At 45.4% G+C, this 17,911-nt stretch overlaps 1 protein-coding gene across 8 annotated transcripts in view; it reads left to right on the top strand.

Moving 5' to 3' along the window:
- The first annotated feature begins 241 nt into the window (after window positions 1-241).
- FBXO34 (F-box protein 34) overlaps window positions 242-17,911 on the top strand; it is a 40,517-nt gene continuing 22,847 nt past the window's right edge. For 5 of the 8 annotated variants that reach the window (XM_059474176.1, XM_059474175.1, XM_059474178.1 and 2 more), the window contains exons 1-2: window positions 242-339; window positions 14,973-15,051. The gene's annotated coding sequence lies outside the window, so the exon portion shown is untranslated. Of the gene's footprint in view, window positions 340-14,609; window positions 14,673-14,972; window positions 15,052-17,911 lie in introns of those variants that run through there. The other 3 variants (XM_059474180.1, XM_059474181.1, XM_059474183.1) reach the window with 3 other exon arrangements.

Below are 17,911 nucleotides of genomic sequence, written 5' to 3'. Positions count from 1 at the left end.
GAGCCCGGCACACCGGGGAGAGCGGGCAACCACGGGGTCAGCAGCCCCGGCAGCTGCCTTGGAACCCGCTGGCCTCGAACAGGCACCGGCGAGGAGCGAGGAGCCGGGAAGCGCCCCGAGCCGAGCCCCCGGTGCCTGGCGCGGCGGAGCGGCCGGTGCCTGGCGCGGCGCGGGGGCGGCTCCGCGTCCCTCCCCGGCGGCTCCGCGTCCCGCCCCGCTCCGCCCCGGATTGGCGCGGCCGCCCGGCTCCTCCCGCCGCCGCCGGGCGCAGGGGGGATCCGGCCGAGCCGAGCCGAGCCTGGCGGCTCCGCCACGGCCCGTCCTCCGGCCCCGCTCCCGGTAGGCTCCCGCGGGCGCGGCACGGGTGGATGGGTGGGCGCTGGGTTCGGCGCGGTGCGGGCAGGTGGGCGGCGAGCGGCGAGCGGGGCCCGCCCGCAGCGCCCGCGCTCCGCCGGCCATGGCGGCTGCGGGGCCGCCGAGGGGCCGCTGCCGCCCGCAGCACGGGGCCGCGCCGAGGGCACCGCGCTCTGCCCGGCTTTATTTTACCCGCTCGCTTTATTCTGTCCGCGCCCCGCTCCCGGCCTGCGCGGGGGTTTCGTGGTGCTCCTTCCCCCGCTCTCCCGGCCCGGCGGCTCGGGCAGCGCTGCCCGGCTCGGTGCCGTGTCCCCCGCGTTGCCCGCTCACCGTGCGGGGCTCGGAGCATCCCCGCTCCCCGCGGTTGCGTAACGCGCCCGTCCCACGCGTGGCCGGGTGCGCCGAGCCCCCCCTGTTTTCTGCGGGTCAGTCTTTTCGCGGATCTTCTTTTAAAAGCAAGTCCCCTCTAAAACCGCGTGTTTTCCCCCCAAATTTTGATCTCCCGAGTTGCGGTCACTTCCTGGTGGTGTTTTTTCTGCACGGCTTCCCCCCTGGTTCATCCATCGATCAGAAGGGAGGGGTTGTGAACTCGCTAAACGTAAACAGTGATCCGAAAAGCGCTGTAATGGTTATTAGGTATTGTGCTAATTCTTGAAGGACGCCTTCACGTGGGGATGGCGTAAGAACCTAAGGAAAGGTTAAAAGTACAATTACAGTGGAAGTGATTTCTTCTCGGAATTACTTCCTCCAAGGCCTTACTGGAAAACAATAAGCGTAGCTTTTAATTTCTTCAGTAAACCGAGATTATTGACTTGTGCCATGCGGCTCCCGGTTGGAAAAATCTGCTTGGATCAGCCGGACAAGTGGGTCTGAGGCTCGTCCTGCCAGGTGCTTTGCACAACGCCCAGCAGCCGCGTGTGTCTCTGCTCCGGTTTTAAAAACCGGCTTGGATGGGGCTGCAAAGCTCACCCCAGCAGCCCGGAGCGTGTTGCGGGCTGTAAAAGCCGCCTGCGAGGCTCTGTAAGAGCTCCAGGGCTGGCCCTGCCACAGCGCTCGCATCCAGCTTTGGTGGCTGGAGATATCCAGGGGAGCTGTGGAACAGGAGAACGTGCGGCGCAGGCTCCAGCCGAGAGTCTTAATGAGTGTTTGCGTAGTGCTTCGTGTTTTCTCGGATGAAAGGTTTTACATAATTGGCCATTATAATTGTCTGTCACCCCTAGAGAAGAGCCAAAAAAAAAAACCCTAAAAGACAAGCAGGGAGGTAGGTAGTCGTCTTAAAAGTCCAAAGTCTAAATGCCTGTAGGTTGTGAATGCTGTTACTTCTGGGTGTGGAGACAGCAAAATGACTGAGTAAAAAAAAAAGAATTAATCTAATTCTGTCCTCCTTTTGAGCCATTTGATCAGCATCATTGGGACAAATGACATCCTGTTTGCTTTTGAGCTGCTTGTTCTTCAGTGCCCAGAAGAATTCCTAATGTCACTCTGGTTCTACCGGTGTTAATGTTTTTGTTATTTTTTTTTTCTCTTGAAATCTTAACTGGAAGCCTTTTATAGTGTTTTGATTCCTTTTAAATAAATGGCTAATCCCTTGCTGCAGGGGATGGGAGTGTTTTGAACGCGGCATTTTTGGGTCCTGAGGGGAGGGGGAAGGGAGCGCCTTGTGTTGATTTCCAGCAGGCACCCGCCTTCCCCCAGCCCGAGTGAGTGAAAGGGCCTTATTGACTGATTTGGAAGGTAACCTGCCCAATTCTCCTCTTACATGCTGAAACCCATAAATTTGCTGTAGCACAGAGCCTTTGAGGGGAAGAAATGGAATGTCAAGGAGCCTGGGCTTCATCACGAGCAGCCTGGTAACAAAGGCACTGTCTGTTAATTGCATCGTGCTTATCAAAATCTCCCCTCCTAATGACAGAGTAACAATTTAATAGGTGTGAAAAGTTGTGGGATTTGATTTAATACCACTGTCTTAAAATCATCCTGCATGCTCAGTAGGACTAAGTTGTCGCTTTCATATTTAATTGGAAAGCAACCAGAGGCTGAGGAGAAAGCTGGGGATGTTTCACTTGCACTAAATGCTCTTTAAAAATCTTTTCCCCATTTGCAGAAGAACTGTGAGTGCCTTGTTAAGTGCTGAGCTGTAGCTGAGTGACTTAGAGCTTATAAAACATCTTTCTGTGTCTCTTAAATTTGGAAGCTCATCTTGAAGCTCGTGCTGTGGGTGTTTATCACGGGCTGGTGTGCAGCTCCAGGAAGGACTGTGGTTTTGGGGTGTGGAGGGGCCAGCTTGGGTTTGGGTGGTGTGAAGGTGACAGCTGTGCAGTGCATGCACGACCCTGCCTGGGTAATGACACTCCCTGAGGTTCCAGGTGTCAGCACCTCCGTCACCATGTGTTATTTTCATTTTTTGGTATAATCCTCCAGCAGCATTTTGGTATAATCCTCACACACACAGAGGTTGCTGTATTCCCAGCAGCTGGGGCATATTTCAATATTCCTGTTGCAGGTTTGATACCAGGTTTCAGAGAAGAGAGCATCTGATGGTTGAGTCTATAAGGAAAACACAAGACTGATCCCAAACCTATAATGAAGGATAGCATAGCCTGGGAAGCATCTCTCTTGTCCTTGTCTGCTGGAATTTTTTGTCTCTTGTGGATTATTTGGTTACTGGATTTATCACTGGGTGTTCCAATCCATAGATTTGAGCTTTAGAAGGAAATTCTGGTTTAGTGAAAGTTGTGGGTTAGAGATCCTCTTCTGTAAGCTCTGCAGGAAGGAGGGCACAGGAATGCTGCTTTGGTATGTGTGGCTGCTCCATTTTTATTTGTACCATATTTTGCTGGCTTGTTTTCTAAGCTGTTTTGATTCTATTAACTTATTAAACTTAGAGTCTATTACAGTCAGTGTGACAGTCTTTCTTTAATGTAGGGGTGTTGTCCTTTTTTTTCCAAATATCCTTTTTTCATCCCTAAAATATGAAACCAGCTAATTGTCCATAGTTCAGATTTTGCCTGTGAGATTTTTGTTTGGAATTCACATTGTAGCTGTGGACTTAGTGTTTATTCCCCAAATAACTTTTTTTTTTGTGTTTTTTGTGGAAGGGAATATCTGTGGAATATCTGCTCTATCACTTGCTAATCCTGCTGTTGCAGTTTTATGCCTAGAGCATAAGTGGAGCTGTATTTACCACTGTAGGCATGGCGGTTGATTTATTTAACTATTTTAGGTATCAAACACAGAGAAATCACAGCAGGGCTGTCTGGTGGAGGTACAGGATGAGCATCAGTGGTACCATGACCTGGCTGTCCAAATTTGGGTGTCAGGGAGAGATGGATTAAATATAACTCAGGTGTGTCCCAACATGTTGCAGCTGCTCCTCCTGTTGCAGTACAGGGCTAATAGGAATGTTTACATAGATCACCTTCCTACACATCCCAGCTTCAACCACCTCTTTAGCAGCAACTTGCTGCTGGGCAGCCCCATGACTCCTTCAAGCTGTTTGGAGAGTAGAAATAAACTACAGAGGGACACATAAATGGCTGTTAATAAAGTGTCAGCTTTTAAAAAAAAAAAAAATTAGAAATGGCTGACTGGTATCTTGGGGAGCAGAAAATAGAGCTGGTTCTTTTTTGTTCAGTGTGATTAAAAAATAATCCTGCTTTAGAAGCTGCTCTGTCTGCAGCTCCCAGCAAAGTGATGGCATTTGGGTGGCAGGGAGGCAGAATTGCTGCCAGTTAAAATCTTGCTGTCCTAATGTGCCATTCCGTGCAGTGCTTGGAATATACCGTGTTCTTCTGCCTTGCAGCAAAACAACTAGTGATTAAAAATTCAGCAGATGCTGTGGTTCACTTAACTACTTGTTCTTGCATCATTCAGGTCATATCACACAATTAATGTTGCTAATGTTCGATCTAGCTTTTTTTTTTTTTTTTTTTTTTTGCTCTAAGAATGGAAATTATCTGAACTACCATGGGATTTACAGAACTGTTTTGGCAGGAATTGGGCTATGCAAAGTAAGTTATTCAGGACTGTTTTTGCCCTTCCTCTAACTTGGAGAATCTTCTTTTGATTTCAGAAATATTATTTGTTCGTGCCAGACAGGGCTGTAATTTCTGCAGCTTTTCTGACTTGAAAAATCAAAGTGTTTTCTAAAGATTGCTTTGAGATAAATGAAACTCCCTAGATGAGAAGGAAGAGGGGGAGAGCATGATAGGTGTAAGTGCTTGCTTTCTTACTTAAACTCAGTGTTTCATTTGGCCACAGAAGTATTTTTGTAAGAGAATTCTCATTTTGTTGCGGGCAGGCTTTCTGCTGCTTTCAGTACATCCACTTTTAACTTGTACAGTTTTGGTTAATAGCATTAAATCCAGGGTGTCACTGACTTGACTTGGAAATTAGCATTAAATTTTACCTTCCCCTCCCTATGTTCCTTTAATTATGTAAGATTTGGGTTCTTTTTGTAACACACACAGATTCTAGAAATCTTTTCTAGGCTGCCTGAAAGTAATATTCATGTAGGAAGAGACTTGTAGTTTGTTTTTACTTCCTTTACCAGTTTTCTGCTTGGAAGCTGGTCTTTAGGAAGAAACTTATCCACTTTCTTTGTGGTCAGTGCAGTAACTTAGTGCAGGGAGAGCAACCAAAACATTCTCAAGACTCTCCTGCTGCTGCTGGGTGGTGCCCCCTAAACTGGATGGATGTGTTGATAGGAGCCTTCATGGCCTGTGCTGTTCTAAGAAAGATAAAATGCAGCCCAAAATTAAAATTGCTGGGTCTTGCAGTGTCTTTGAGATGAACTTGCTGTGGTGGGACAGCCCTGGAGAAATTAAATTGAGAATATGGAACACGGGTGGAGTGTTTTAGTTAAGGGCACACACGAGGTTCACCCAGGGCTGAGGGAAGTGTGAAACAAGGGGTAAATCCATCCTAGGAATGGGAAAGGGGAATTTGTATCACACAGCATGTGATGGGATGTTTGTGAACCAGGATTTGGAGAAGGAATAGACAAACCCAAGAGTCTTTACTGGCACATTTTGTTTGGGCTTGCAGTTTGGGTGACTTTTTGTGATCTGTCAATTAGCACATCAAGAGGATGTATTTTCAGCCAAGGAAGACATTTTTCTTTGGAAAAACCTGTTTGGACTATTAACTCTAAATGTGCTTTGAGAGAACTTGTCTCAACCAAGTTGTCAGCAATCAGTTTGAAAAATGAAATCTTAAATATGTAAACCTTGAGTGTCCTGCTCAGAATGATGGAAAAGGAGGATTCAGGCTGATTTTTGCATATTCCATGAATGCACATATCCAATGTGCTGTACTTCCAGAATTGATATTCAGGATAATATGTTTAATCTTCAATTGCAAAAAAAAATAGCTTCACACATAGCTAATTCCATCTGCTGGAGGAATAAGAGTGAGGCTAACTTCATCACTTATTTGGGACCTGCTTTTTGCTGTGCTAATTACTATGTATGAACTTTGCAAATTTGCATAATTTTTTGGCAAATCGAAGCGGCAGCCATTTAATTTAGAATTTTTATTAACTTTAAACATCCCTAGCAACTCCTAAGCTACTTCTGGTTAATTTTGTGGTTTTGGTGTTTTTACAGGGTTTGATTTTGAAAGCTTCAGGAGCTTTTGTCTTTTCCTTGCAATGACTTTATATAAGCAACAGCAGCTTGCTGCCATTTCCAGTAACTTTCAACCTGCAATGTGACACAAAATTCCTTCTGTCATTCAGATTTAAAAAAGTGTTGAAGTGAAGTTCTTGTTAAAAAAGTAATTCCAAAAAAGTCAAATTAGAAGGTGGGTTTTGGTTGCTCTTCTGCAGTGTGAGAAGAGCACTTGAAATATTTTAAGAGTATATGTATTTGCAAAAGTAACCTTGGGGAAACTGGGGCATGTCAAATCTGGTCCTAATTCTGGTAAAAGCTGGTCTTATGATGTGAATTTTTAAGCTCCAAAGAGTTTGGATGTAAATTCACCATTGCAGATAGCTACTAAATGTTCTTTCTTTCTCAAAGGCTTTATTTTGACACATTTGCAGCTTCCCAAGTTGTCTAGCCATGCCTTTTCCACTTGGTTTGCTTTTGTTTTTGTGACCTCCACCTTTCACTGATTTTGCTGGTTGGCAGTCAGTGGAGGTGGATAATCTGTAAAATATTGAAACAGTTGGAATTTTATAGCAGAAAATACTGTCTGCTTTATTGGAATGCTGTCATTTGGAGTCAGCTGTTACATGCTGATTTTCTTTTGGAGGCAATAGACTGGATTAATTTTAAAATTTGAATTATTTGTGCCCACGTTCTGTCTCAGTACCATCAGAAACTTCCTATGTTGCTCTGTGCTGTTGCACTCCTGAGTCTTTGTCCCTCTTTTCTCATCCCTCCTGCTCTGTTGACCACTTAAAAATGCATTTTCCTCCTTGGGATGAACGGGGTTATATTGCCAGACTCTTTAATTCCTCTCTAATTGGCAGAAAGCCAAGCATAAAATCTTCTTCATAAGTCACCCTAGAGGTTTCTTTGTATGTGCTATTATTTTCTTTGCGTGCTAACATCACTGAAAATACTTCTTTTTTTTTTTTCCCTCTCCCCAGGTCTAGACCAGGCATAATTATATTTGTGTGTATGTGTAGGCTTGAGTGTTGCCACGCTGCAACACCCAATTTGAAGTCCTTGGGCAGTTTGAGACCAAAATTTCTTGCAGCATCAAAGGCAGCACTATCCCCTCTGCATCTAGGGAGGTGAAGTAATTTTCTGGTGTATCTGAACTTCAAAGGCAGGCTCATGGTTTGTGCCTGTGGTCTGCCTTTCTGAGATGTGTCATACTGCAGGCTATGTTTTAAAATAGAGTTTGGACCCTGGGTTCAAGCAGGACTTGTGTATAAATGATAGTGGCCAGTGTGGGATTGTGATTAATTATGTTCATGTGTTTCCAGAGCACCCCAGTTCTCTTTTCATTTATTGTTAGTTTTCATGTTTCTCTTTTCTTGCCTGATTTATGACCGGAGATAGCTCAGGGATGCCACTTGCTCGGTTTCTCGGCTGTTTAGGCTTGTAAGTTTTCTGTGCTGTTTAGGTGGCCTGGAAAGGCCCAGGGATGGCCTTGAAGAGCCCGGCGCTTCAAAGGACGAGGAGAGACTTCTGATCTTGTCTCCGTCTCGGTGTTTATTAATTGTTTATCTAAAAGATTTTCTTTCAGCCCGACAGAGGTCTGCACAGCAAGCCAGCCATGAGCACACTGCGAGCCCCCGGGCGGTCACTTATCTTTATACCCGAAGTTACGTGTACAATATTTATCATTTTTCCCCAATATCTTCTACCCTTATTAACCGGTGCACTTCTAGTAATAACCAATCCCAAAGTGCCACCATCACCACAGAAGATGGAGGCCAAGAAGAAGAAGAACAGGACACGCCCCAATTCCTCCATCTTACTTCTTTAGACCCCCCTGTACCAAAATCCTAAACCCTGTGTTTTACACTCTAATTAACTTATCCCTTCACCATTCACCCAGTGAAATCCTCCCATCCTCATACAGGTGTCATTTCCTGTGTAGGATCAAAGTCCAGCCACCAGACACTTCTGGCAGCATTCCAGGACTCCCGAGCCCCCCAAGGGTGTTCTCGGCCTCTCTGCACCTCAGTCCTGAGGTGCTGAGATCCCACAATTTATGGAACTCTTCATTGAGATCTTTGTTCTGAGCCTCACCTTTATTGCAAAGTCTAAAAATCCTTCCCATGGTGAAGCCTTTGCTCTTGTGTTGGGTCTCTTGATGTTTTTGTGCCTTCAGAGCTTCTGTGCTTCCTCCCAGCCTGACTGCTGAGGCTGAGACAAGCTCCCTGTAAATGTACATGCAGAACTGCCCCTTTTCCTCCTGCTTTGCCATGATGTCTACTGTGACTTTTTTGTATTCATTTTTTCATTCATTTTCTATTCTATTCATTTTTCTATTAATTCTGTTAATTTCTATTCCCTCCTTGGCCTCCTGCACGTGTCCTGGTGCTGGGGAGAGGAGGATCCACTGCTGAGCAGGGAGAACATGCAAGGCCTGGTACCTTGAGACAAGTGTCAGGCACTTGGGAAGGGAATTCTAGAAGAAACCTCACCCTTAAGGAAATCTTGTTGTCTGAAAATTGGTTTGTACACCTCAATTTGACCATCAGGAGCTTGCCAGCAGGTGTGGGACAAACAGACTTTTAGTTCCTTGCATTTTTTCACTTTATTCCTCTCTAAAGAAGGATAACACTCCACCATTTTATTTTTTTTTCATGAGGTAACTTTATCTTAATAAACAGATGAATGAGGTGATGCAAAGAGTGCTTGTTTTTGTGGGTGAAATCTCTGTGAATCTGCAGCTCCTTCTGAAACTGGGGCTGTGGGAGGATTACTGATAGCAATGAATCCATCTTCCATGTGTTAAGAAAAAAAAAAAAACCTCCCTGTATTTCTCTTAAAGTGCTTATGGATTTTTTTTTTTTAGATGCAGTAGGACTGCAGATGTAGTCATATTAAAATATAAAACATTTCACTTGGAGTTGGTCTCTCAGCAGAAGGAGTTGGAGACGTGACTTTGGTGGAAGTTGCTGGGAATTCTGTTTCCAATGCAGCTCTGCAGCCTGTGCTGTGGATGGGAGCCCAGAGCAGTCTGAGTCATGGAGAGGACATTCAGGGGATGCCACCAGCAGTGGACTGAACCAGTTTTCCTAATGATTGCTTTGTTCAGCTTTAGCTGCTTATGGCCTTGTTGAGATGGTGTCAGCTGATGTGTCAGCTGGAGGCCATGGGGTAAATTGTAGGATAAAGAGCAGTAGTTTACATACCTTTGTAGCAAATGTCTCTGCTGCCATTCTGCACACTCTTCTTGCCTTAAAAAGGTTTTTTTCAGCCCTTTTTCCTGTTTGGATCAGTAGATGTATGGAGCAAGGAAAGGGTTGTGTGTGGATTTTATGAGGTTAACACATCTTCATCCCTGACCTGGCTGAATCCTACCAAGTGAAAGCACCAGTGCATCCTGCAGGGGTGGCCCATTGTCTTTGGGAAAATGTTTTCAAGAAATTGGGAAAAACTTAATTTTCACTTATTTCTCAACATTTTCCTGAGAGAAATTCACTCAATAGAATGAATTCACTGAGTGAAAATTGCTGCATCTCTAGTGGACCTATACAGAGCAAGTTAGTTGATGTTGCTTTAATGGTGGTTTTAAGGTTATTTTAATATTTTATTTTAAGGATTTGGGGAATGCCCCCTACCCCCTAGCTGTCCCCTTGGGTCACAGATAGAGATTTTACTGGGTTAAATGTAAGGCAGAGGCTGCTGAGAGAAGCCTTGTCTTTAATTAGACCAGTGGGTATCACTGGGGTGGAGGGGAAGAGATGAGTGAGCTTTTGAGCCTGAGTAAATGTCAGATTGTATTTTAGCAGAATTGCAGTTTGGAATCAGGGATTCACTGAGTTCCCATTTGGCTCTGGGCTGTCTGGGGCCTTTTTGCATCTTCCATCTCTTAGCTGCACTTATGGGAAAGTTGCATTTACCACTTTACAGACACAAAGCAGAGCTCTTTAGGGGAAGGGAGGGTAAATGACCCAGGTAAAATGAGCCAGGCTGGAGTCAGTAAAACTACCCAGAGTGCCAGCAAGTGATACCTGTGTCCTGAGTTTAATCTATTCCCTTCCCAGTGGTCATGCCCAGGAGGATCAGTGAGAGATGCTTTAACCTACAGCTACTTGGAACAGCAGTGCTTTTTTTATTCTCCAAATAAAAAGTGGTTTGCTTTTACTAAAATAGCTAAATGCAGGCATCTTAAGCTTAATATATATGTGTGTGTGGGTACCTGAGAAAGCATCCCATGAGGTAACCCTGGAACTTTCTCCTGGGGAGATGCTGAGAATATCACCTTTGCTGCCAGTCTGTGCCACTGAATTTTGAAGAGGAAATGTGAAAAGGGAAAGGCAGAAAGCAGAAGTTGTCACAGTTCATAAACGTGCAGAAGTTGTCCTTTATTGAAATTTCAAAACTATTTTGGGGCCTTTCTTTTTTTCCTTAAGAATGAATTACAGTGGAATTCGTGCCATGCTTAGGATTTCTGAAACTTTAATTGTGTCAGTTGCTAGGTGTATTGACTACAAAGCTCTAAAAATATCAAACTATTTTTTACTTCAATAATTCTTGAGTTATTAGTGGGGGGAAAAATCTTTAAAAATAGAGCTAATAAAAGATTAAAGATCATCCACAGAGAAACAGGCATGGTGCCTCAGCACCCCAAACCAAGTGTCAGCTTGCACCCAGCTTTTCTGGAAATCAGAGGCTGGAGGATCACAGCACTGTCAGCATTACCTAAGACACAGTTCTTCAATTCCAAGCTTTGAAGCAAAGATCAGCACATCATTAACCCAACCTGTAACAAAGCTATGGAGTTAAAAATGTAGCCAAATGCAGGCATGTTAAGCTTAATATACATGTGTGTGTGGGTACCTGAGAAAGCATCTCATGAGGTAGCCCTGGAACTTTCTCCTGGGGAGATGCTGAGAATATCACCTTTGCTGCCAGTCCGGGCCAAGCCAGGCTTGTTAGCAGCTTGTAAGTGACAGCCCTACTTTGCTTTGTGGGTATTTTAAGTGATGAGGGTAGCAGAGCTCCAGGGAGAGGTGATAACGTCTGTGCTGGTTTTCTTCTCGATAGGGAGGTGGCAGAGGAGGAGGAGACAGGACTAATTGCATACCTTCCAATTCCAGTTACTTCATTACAGAATAATCACTGGAGCAGCCCTGCAATCTGCTCTGATAGCAGATAAGTGGCGTGGCTCGCAGCACTTCAATATAAACAAAACTTAAGTGCTTTTTCCTTTCTCCCTGGAGTGAAACTGTAATTTCGTTATGTGAATGTTAGCCAGGACAAAGTTGTTTTTGCAGCTGTCATGATGATTCTCTGGGCTTTGTGTTAGAGGTATGTCCCCAGTGGATGTAGCAAAAAGATCCTAAAATACTGCATTCCCATACCTGGAAGCTTCAGTTGAAGGCTCTCCAAATGTTTGCCAGGTGAAGATCTGTTCAGCTTTGACGTTGGATGTCTCAGAGGGTTTAGATATAAACCAGTGAAGGTTTGGATTATATTCCTTTCCAGAGCAATACATGTTAATTAACTTCTCTGTCTGCATTAAGCCCTGAAATAGTCAAGTGAAAGGGCCTGAGCACATCTCTGCTGCTTCAGAATACGAGTCCCTGTGGTGAGGGTGGTCACGTTGAAGCTTTACCTCATTTTAGTTCTCTGGTGTGGAAATGGTGTTAAATGCAGCCCATGTGATGCACAAGAGAGGTATCAGGCAGAGATTGGGAGAGACAGATTTTGCCTCTCTTTGAAATGGGCTGAAAGTGAATTTGTACTCCAAGCTGAACCCTGGGAAATCATAAAATCCCAGAATGTTTGGGTTGGGAGAGAACTTCAAGCTCATCTCATTCCAACCCCCTCCCATGGGCAGGGACACCTTCCACTATCCCAGACTGTTCCAACCCCATCCAGCCTGGCTTTGGACGCTTCCAGGGATCCAGGGGCAGCCCCAGCTTCTCTGGGCACCCTGTGCCAGGGCCTCATAAAACACCTGGAGCTGCTGTTGATGATGATGATGACTTTCAGGTACCTATTTAAGGCCACAAGATCACCCCAGACAAGTGCCTGGACTTTGCACAGTGCAGAACCAGCCAAACCTTAAACTCTCTTCAGGCTCATTTTTTCTGGACTGCCACAGAACCATTAAATCTGATCCTTTCCTAAAAGGACAGCTGAGTGTGCAATGTGAGCCACATAAAATTCTTTGTCTCTGCTTTGGACTTGAATGGAAAAGTAGTTTGTTTTCCCATTAAATTGACCTCAAGTGTCGCTGCCCCAAAGGGGGTCTGTTCTTGGCCAGGGGCAGAGCGTGCTTGGCTCTCCCTGTGCTTTGCTGCAAGCCTGCTAACTCACTCCAGGACCATGGGAGGATGGTAATGCACTAAGGCAGGTATTTGTTAGCAGGTTAAATGTTTTGGGAAAGAAAATGTAATATATACTTTGTGAAAGTTAACGGTTTTGTAAGTTGAGGTTTGGTTGTGTTGGTGGTAACTTGGCTGATAGCGTTGATGGTGTAGATCCAACTGCAGCACTAAGATCTGGGAAATAAATAAGGTGAAGTGGTGGTGAATTTCAAAGGAACAAAGAATGCAAGGCCTCCTTAATTGAATCTTACATTTTTAGGGTGGCTTTCAGAGGGAAGAGCCCAAATATGCTTTGCAGACCAACCTGTGCATTGTGTACTGTAGTGGGTCCATGTAGGGATCCATGTAGGGACAGTGTGACTTATTTAATGAGATAAACTGCATCATGTTCCTTTTTAAAAGAAGTATTTCTTTATTTGTATTGGGGAAAATACATTTTTCCTGAGAGTCTGTATCTGATCAGACTCCTGCATCCCTTTCTAGCCACTGATGTTGCAGGGACAGGAAGCTGGCAGGTTGGATTGAGTGTTCCCAAAATAAAATGAGGTTCAGGCCTGGAGTGTTACCTGGCAGGGCTGCCTGACCCCCACCTGCTGGGGATGTTGACTCACAGTGCTCTTTGCTCATGGTTTGTTTAGGAGAAAGTTTTAGGATGTGAGTCTCATGTGGGAGCACAGGTGCCATGCTGCTTTTTTAAGAGGTTGACTGCCTTGACTTTGTAGGGAAAATAAGCAAAAAAATGGGCTGTGATATCTTTCAAGCTGCTCCCAGGGTAATCCAGGTGGGAAGGGACTCACCTAAGGACAGGTGGATAGTCAGGAAGCATCAGCAAAGCCCAGCTCCTTCCTAAGAGTGAGCAGACCTGTGAACAACATCACATTCACCCAGCCTTGGCTCTTCTCTGGTTTCTGTTTGCCTTTTAGTGGCCATGGGGTGCCCCAGTGCTTCCTTTCTCTCTTCCTGGTGTTTGGTGGCCCCTGTGATGTTGGAATCAGCACATGGGAGCAGGTGGGCACTTGGGGAGTGTCCATGGGATTACACTGGTGTGTTTATGGCCTGGCCTGGCTGCACTGGGACTCCTCATGTGCTTCCATATGCAGTGCTTAGTCACCATCCATCCTCACTGCAGAAAATGAATGGAAGACAAATTGTTACTGGAGACTTTTCTAGGGAAAAAGTTTTTAATGAGTACCTGAAGGGCCACAATCCCATGGATTGTGTGTGGTGTCATGTAGCTGTGAGCGGGTTTTCCTTATTGCAGAAGCTGGATTGATTCCTCAGGCTGGATAACATCTGATTTTTATATGAGGGAGGGGGAAAAGTTGTGTGACTTTAATCTGAATTTACTAGGTACTTAATAGGAAAGACCTCTGCCCTGAGTGGCTTGCTCAGCCTGTGTTGTGTTGCAGCAGCTCCATGGAGATGAAGCCTGCTGGCTTTATTTTACTCTGAAATCCATTTGGCTCAAAATTGCTTCCAGAATCTCATCCTCCCTGGTACTTCAGACTTGTGGCTGGGTAACCTGCCGAGTGTTGAGGCTTGTGGCAAAGCCTGGGTGCTGTGGTGGCCGAGAGGTGACACCGGCACAGGGAACTTGTCCTTCAGGTGACAGGCAGAGGCGCATTTCCGAGAGCTGTCTGCTTCTGCCTGTCTCATCCCTTTATAATCTGCAATTTGTATTTAAAAGCAGAGGGATTTAGGTTGTTTTCTGTGCAGTTGTGGCCCGTGGGAGCAGTGGGCTGTCGTGGTGTTTGGCCCTGGAGCTGCCTTGGTGGCCGATTGCGTAAGCGAGCGAAGGTATTTGCAGCAGGCGCTTGGAAACGGGGATAATTCAAGTCTCCATCGAGCTCAGGCTCAAACAGGTTGTGGAATTTATTTATACAACACCACTGGGGTGTGTGACACTGCAGAGCCAAACAAACAGAGGTTCCCAGCCCTGAGGCTTGTGCTGGGTGTTAGATAACGAGGGATGGGGTAATTACAGCCAGGGACATGGGCGGAGGGGTTCCGAGTGGGTGAGGGCTGCATCCGTGTGGAGAACATGAAATGTGCCTCCTTAATGGTAGTGTGAAGAAACTGTGGGTGCACCTGGGGTTATGGCAGGGCTGGAGGTCAGCTCTGCAGGAGGAAGTGTTGTCTGAGCTGTTGGGGAGGTGTGGATTAATAAGGGAAAGCGGAAGGAGGCGAAATGAAACCAGCCAGGCGTGCGGGGAGCGGCCGCGTTACGTGGAAGCTGACGTGCAGCAGCCCTGGCACTCCAGGGGCTTGGGGAATCTGGGTGTCACCACAGCCACTGGGAACCCGCACCCCGACCCCAAAACATGTGTGCTTGATGGGAACAAAGGAACAGGTAAAGAAAGGGTCCAGTGTGGTTTCTGGGGCTTGGCTGTCCCTCCTCTCTGCTATCTGTGCTCTCCTGGTGCCAAGTTGGCTTCTGCCCAGCCACTGGGCTGATCTTGGGGTGTACTCGATCAGTCAGCACTGAAGATCTTGAAGTGGTGGTTCCCCACATCAGCAATGCATGGATTGTTGTTCCCATGTGCCCTTTGACTGGGCAAACTGGATCTTTTGGGTTTCAGGAGCTGGGTAGTGGTTGTTAATACCTTTACTGTGTCACTAATTTCCTTTTTCCTTCCCTTTTGCTCTCCAGAAATGCCATTCTCCTGAGTGTGTAAGGAACCCACAGAAGTGTAATGTCTAACCCTACATGGAATAACAACTCTTGGAAGGTACCACCCTTTTTAACTCCATAGCTTTGTTACAGGTTGGGTTAATGATGTGCTGATCTTTGCTTCAAAGCTTGGAATTGAAGAACTGTGTCTTATGTAATGCTGTCCCTTTGAAAGGGCTGACAGTGCTGTGATCCTCCAGCCTCTGATTTCCAGAAAAACTGGGTGCAAGCTAGCACTTGGTTTGGGGTGCTGAGGCACCATGCCTGTTTCTCTGTGGATGATGATGTCTTTAGGCAGCTCTGGTGCTGCCTTAGGAACAGATGGTGGTTTCTATTCAGAGAGCTGAGCTGAGCTTTCTTCATACTTGGTGGCCATCCTTGGAAACATATTGCCCTTCTTTTTAGTGATGCATGATGGTTTGCCTGTTTCTCCAATTCAGTGACCTTCTGGATTGTCTTTCTTGAGGCTTCCAGGCATATTTATAAAGAATATTGTGCTGAAGTGCAGTTCCACTTTAACATTTCGATTGAAATGTCTTGGCTGTTCGTGCTGCATTAACCAGCTCTCAGGCGTTGGCTTGTTCTGCTGTCTGATCCTGCAGTGATGCCATAATACTGAATTTTGGACTGCCCTGTGCATTGCCATGGCAACAGACTGATGTCACACTCTCAAGGACATGACTTCAGTGCACGATCATGCAGAGGCACAATCAGATTTGTGGAGGAGAAAGCTGACTAATGCACATCTCAAAAGCAAACAAGGAGAATGCAGGTTACAGCTGACCAACCAAGGTGCCTCAGTGTGCAAATTCCCCACTTAGAGGAGGGGCTGATTTTGTCCCTGAGACAGGAGCAATTGTCTTGATGAGCTTCTCTTCACTATGGAGAAGCAGAGGAGTTGCAGGTTTCTTATATCTTTAAAACAGGTGGTGGAAGAGATCATTGTTTCTGGGGTGGGGAAATGCTCTCTGGTTTCAAAGCTTTGAAAGGGCACTGCTTTCTTTTCATTTTAAAGAACCTCTCAGTGGTCTTGTAAGCACCCTGAGAATACTTTGACTTGCTTGATGTTGTTCAAACAGTTTAATTGGTTTTCCAAAGCTTTTATTTTATCCATAACATTGGAAGGTGAAAGGGGAACTCCGCATCTGCATCATGGTCACATTTTCCTATATCCTATTAGCAGATTCCAAGATTGTTTAATGTGATCTCCACCCATTTCATTTGGCTGCAACCTTTGCTCCCATGAAAACAAGGCTGATTGTTCTGAATTGCTGTGTGTATGTGCTTTGGCAAGGCATGAAGGTACCTACAATAACACAACCATTGTCTGGAAAAAAAGGCAGTTTGCAGTAATAACTACAAATAACAGGGTGCAGTCCAGGGGCAAGACAGATAATGGTCCTTGTCCCACCCACTGCACAGGGCAGATTCTTAAACATGGTCACCCCTCAGCATGACAGGGCTGTGGGCTTTAGCCTGGGATGTGAATACTGGGAATAAGGGACTGAAATATTTGCAAGTTGTTCCAAGTTTCTCTTTCCTGGCCTCAGTTCCATTGCTCATATCTACGGATGGGGAGACTGAATGACTTTTGCACAATGCAGTGTTTTATTTGCATGCTGTGAGCAGTTTAACAAGTGTGTGTGTGCTAAATGAAGCATTCCCACTTTCAGTGAGCAGCTGATGCACCCTTAAAACGAAAAAAAGATTAAAAAAACCCAGTGCCTTTAGGTTGAACAGTGGGGTTTTGAAGGGTGACATTGTGCTGGTGGGTCGTGCCAAGGCTGAATGTTAACTAGAAATGCTGTGAGATGCAGCAAATAACCAACTCACACTCCTTGGTGCTAAAGTAATTTTTGCTCATCTCTGCACTTTGTGGGTAAAAGCTGTTATAGTACAAGATTTGGAAGGAACATAATTGTTTTAAATGTTCAGTGTCACAGGAATTGAGGGCATTTAACAGAAACTGGCATTTCTTGTAGCAGTTTGGTTGCCTCCCAGGACAGGAAACTGTGAAGTGGTAAGAAAAGAGTCAGGGAAGGAGTTTAACAACCCTCTCTGTAAATCATGATGCTTGAATTCAGATCCTGGCCTTGAGCTGAAAGGACTGGGAGCTCTGCAGGACCCAGTGATTCAAGCTGCTCTGCACAGAACAAGAAGATAATGGTGATGGACTCTCAGGAAGGCAGCCTTGCTGAAAAGAGAGGCTTTGTGATACAGTCAAGGGGAAGGAAGTCTGGAGAACTCAGAAAAGGAACAGATGTTTTTGGTGGTGGGGAAAAACTTAACTATCCCTGTAGTTTGCTCTTGCAGCAGAGCCAGCAGGAGGAACTTGATACCAAACAAAAGTAGGCACACCCAGGATTTAGCAGAGGGATCCTGGAAAGCTGAAAATCAGTGCTTTGGTGCTTTTCTGTTTGACAAATACCTTATGCAGTGGCATCTGGCAGACATAATAATGTATGTGTGTGCAAAGGTGTGTGTAAAACAGCTTGAAGGTGTTAGATGTTTCTCTTTAACAGCAATAAAAGAAATATTGATGTATGAAGTGATACCCAAAGTGGGGAGCCAAGAGAGATGCTGTTCTCTGAGAAGGAAATAATGACAGAAGATGCATTAAAAAAGAGGGTGAGGTTTTTTTCTAGGGTGTGTTTATGGATGGTGATGACTTGAAGTGTGATAAAACAGTTTGCTGATCCTATGTATCAAAGTACCAGTGGCAATGATTTTTCAAGCTGTTGAAACTTGCATCCACCAAGAAATATATATCTATTTCATTCCTCCTAATAGGTTAATCCACTGTAATTGGCTGTGAAATCAACCTGGGGGAATTTTCCCATCTGTAAATGATGCACAGCCTCTTTGCTGTCTGCTTGGCAACTGTACCTTCAGATAATTAAAAACTGTTTTTTAAACCC

This window comes from Ammospiza nelsoni, chromosome 6 (assembly GCF_027579445.1).
Source record: "Ammospiza nelsoni isolate bAmmNel1 chromosome 6, bAmmNel1.pri, whole genome shotgun sequence".
Classification (NCBI taxonomy): Eukaryota; Metazoa; Chordata; class Aves; order Passeriformes; family Passerellidae; genus Ammospiza; species Ammospiza nelsoni.
The sequence above is the reverse complement of the archived record's forward strand: the minus strand, read 5'-3'. Positions and strand labels throughout refer to the sequence as shown.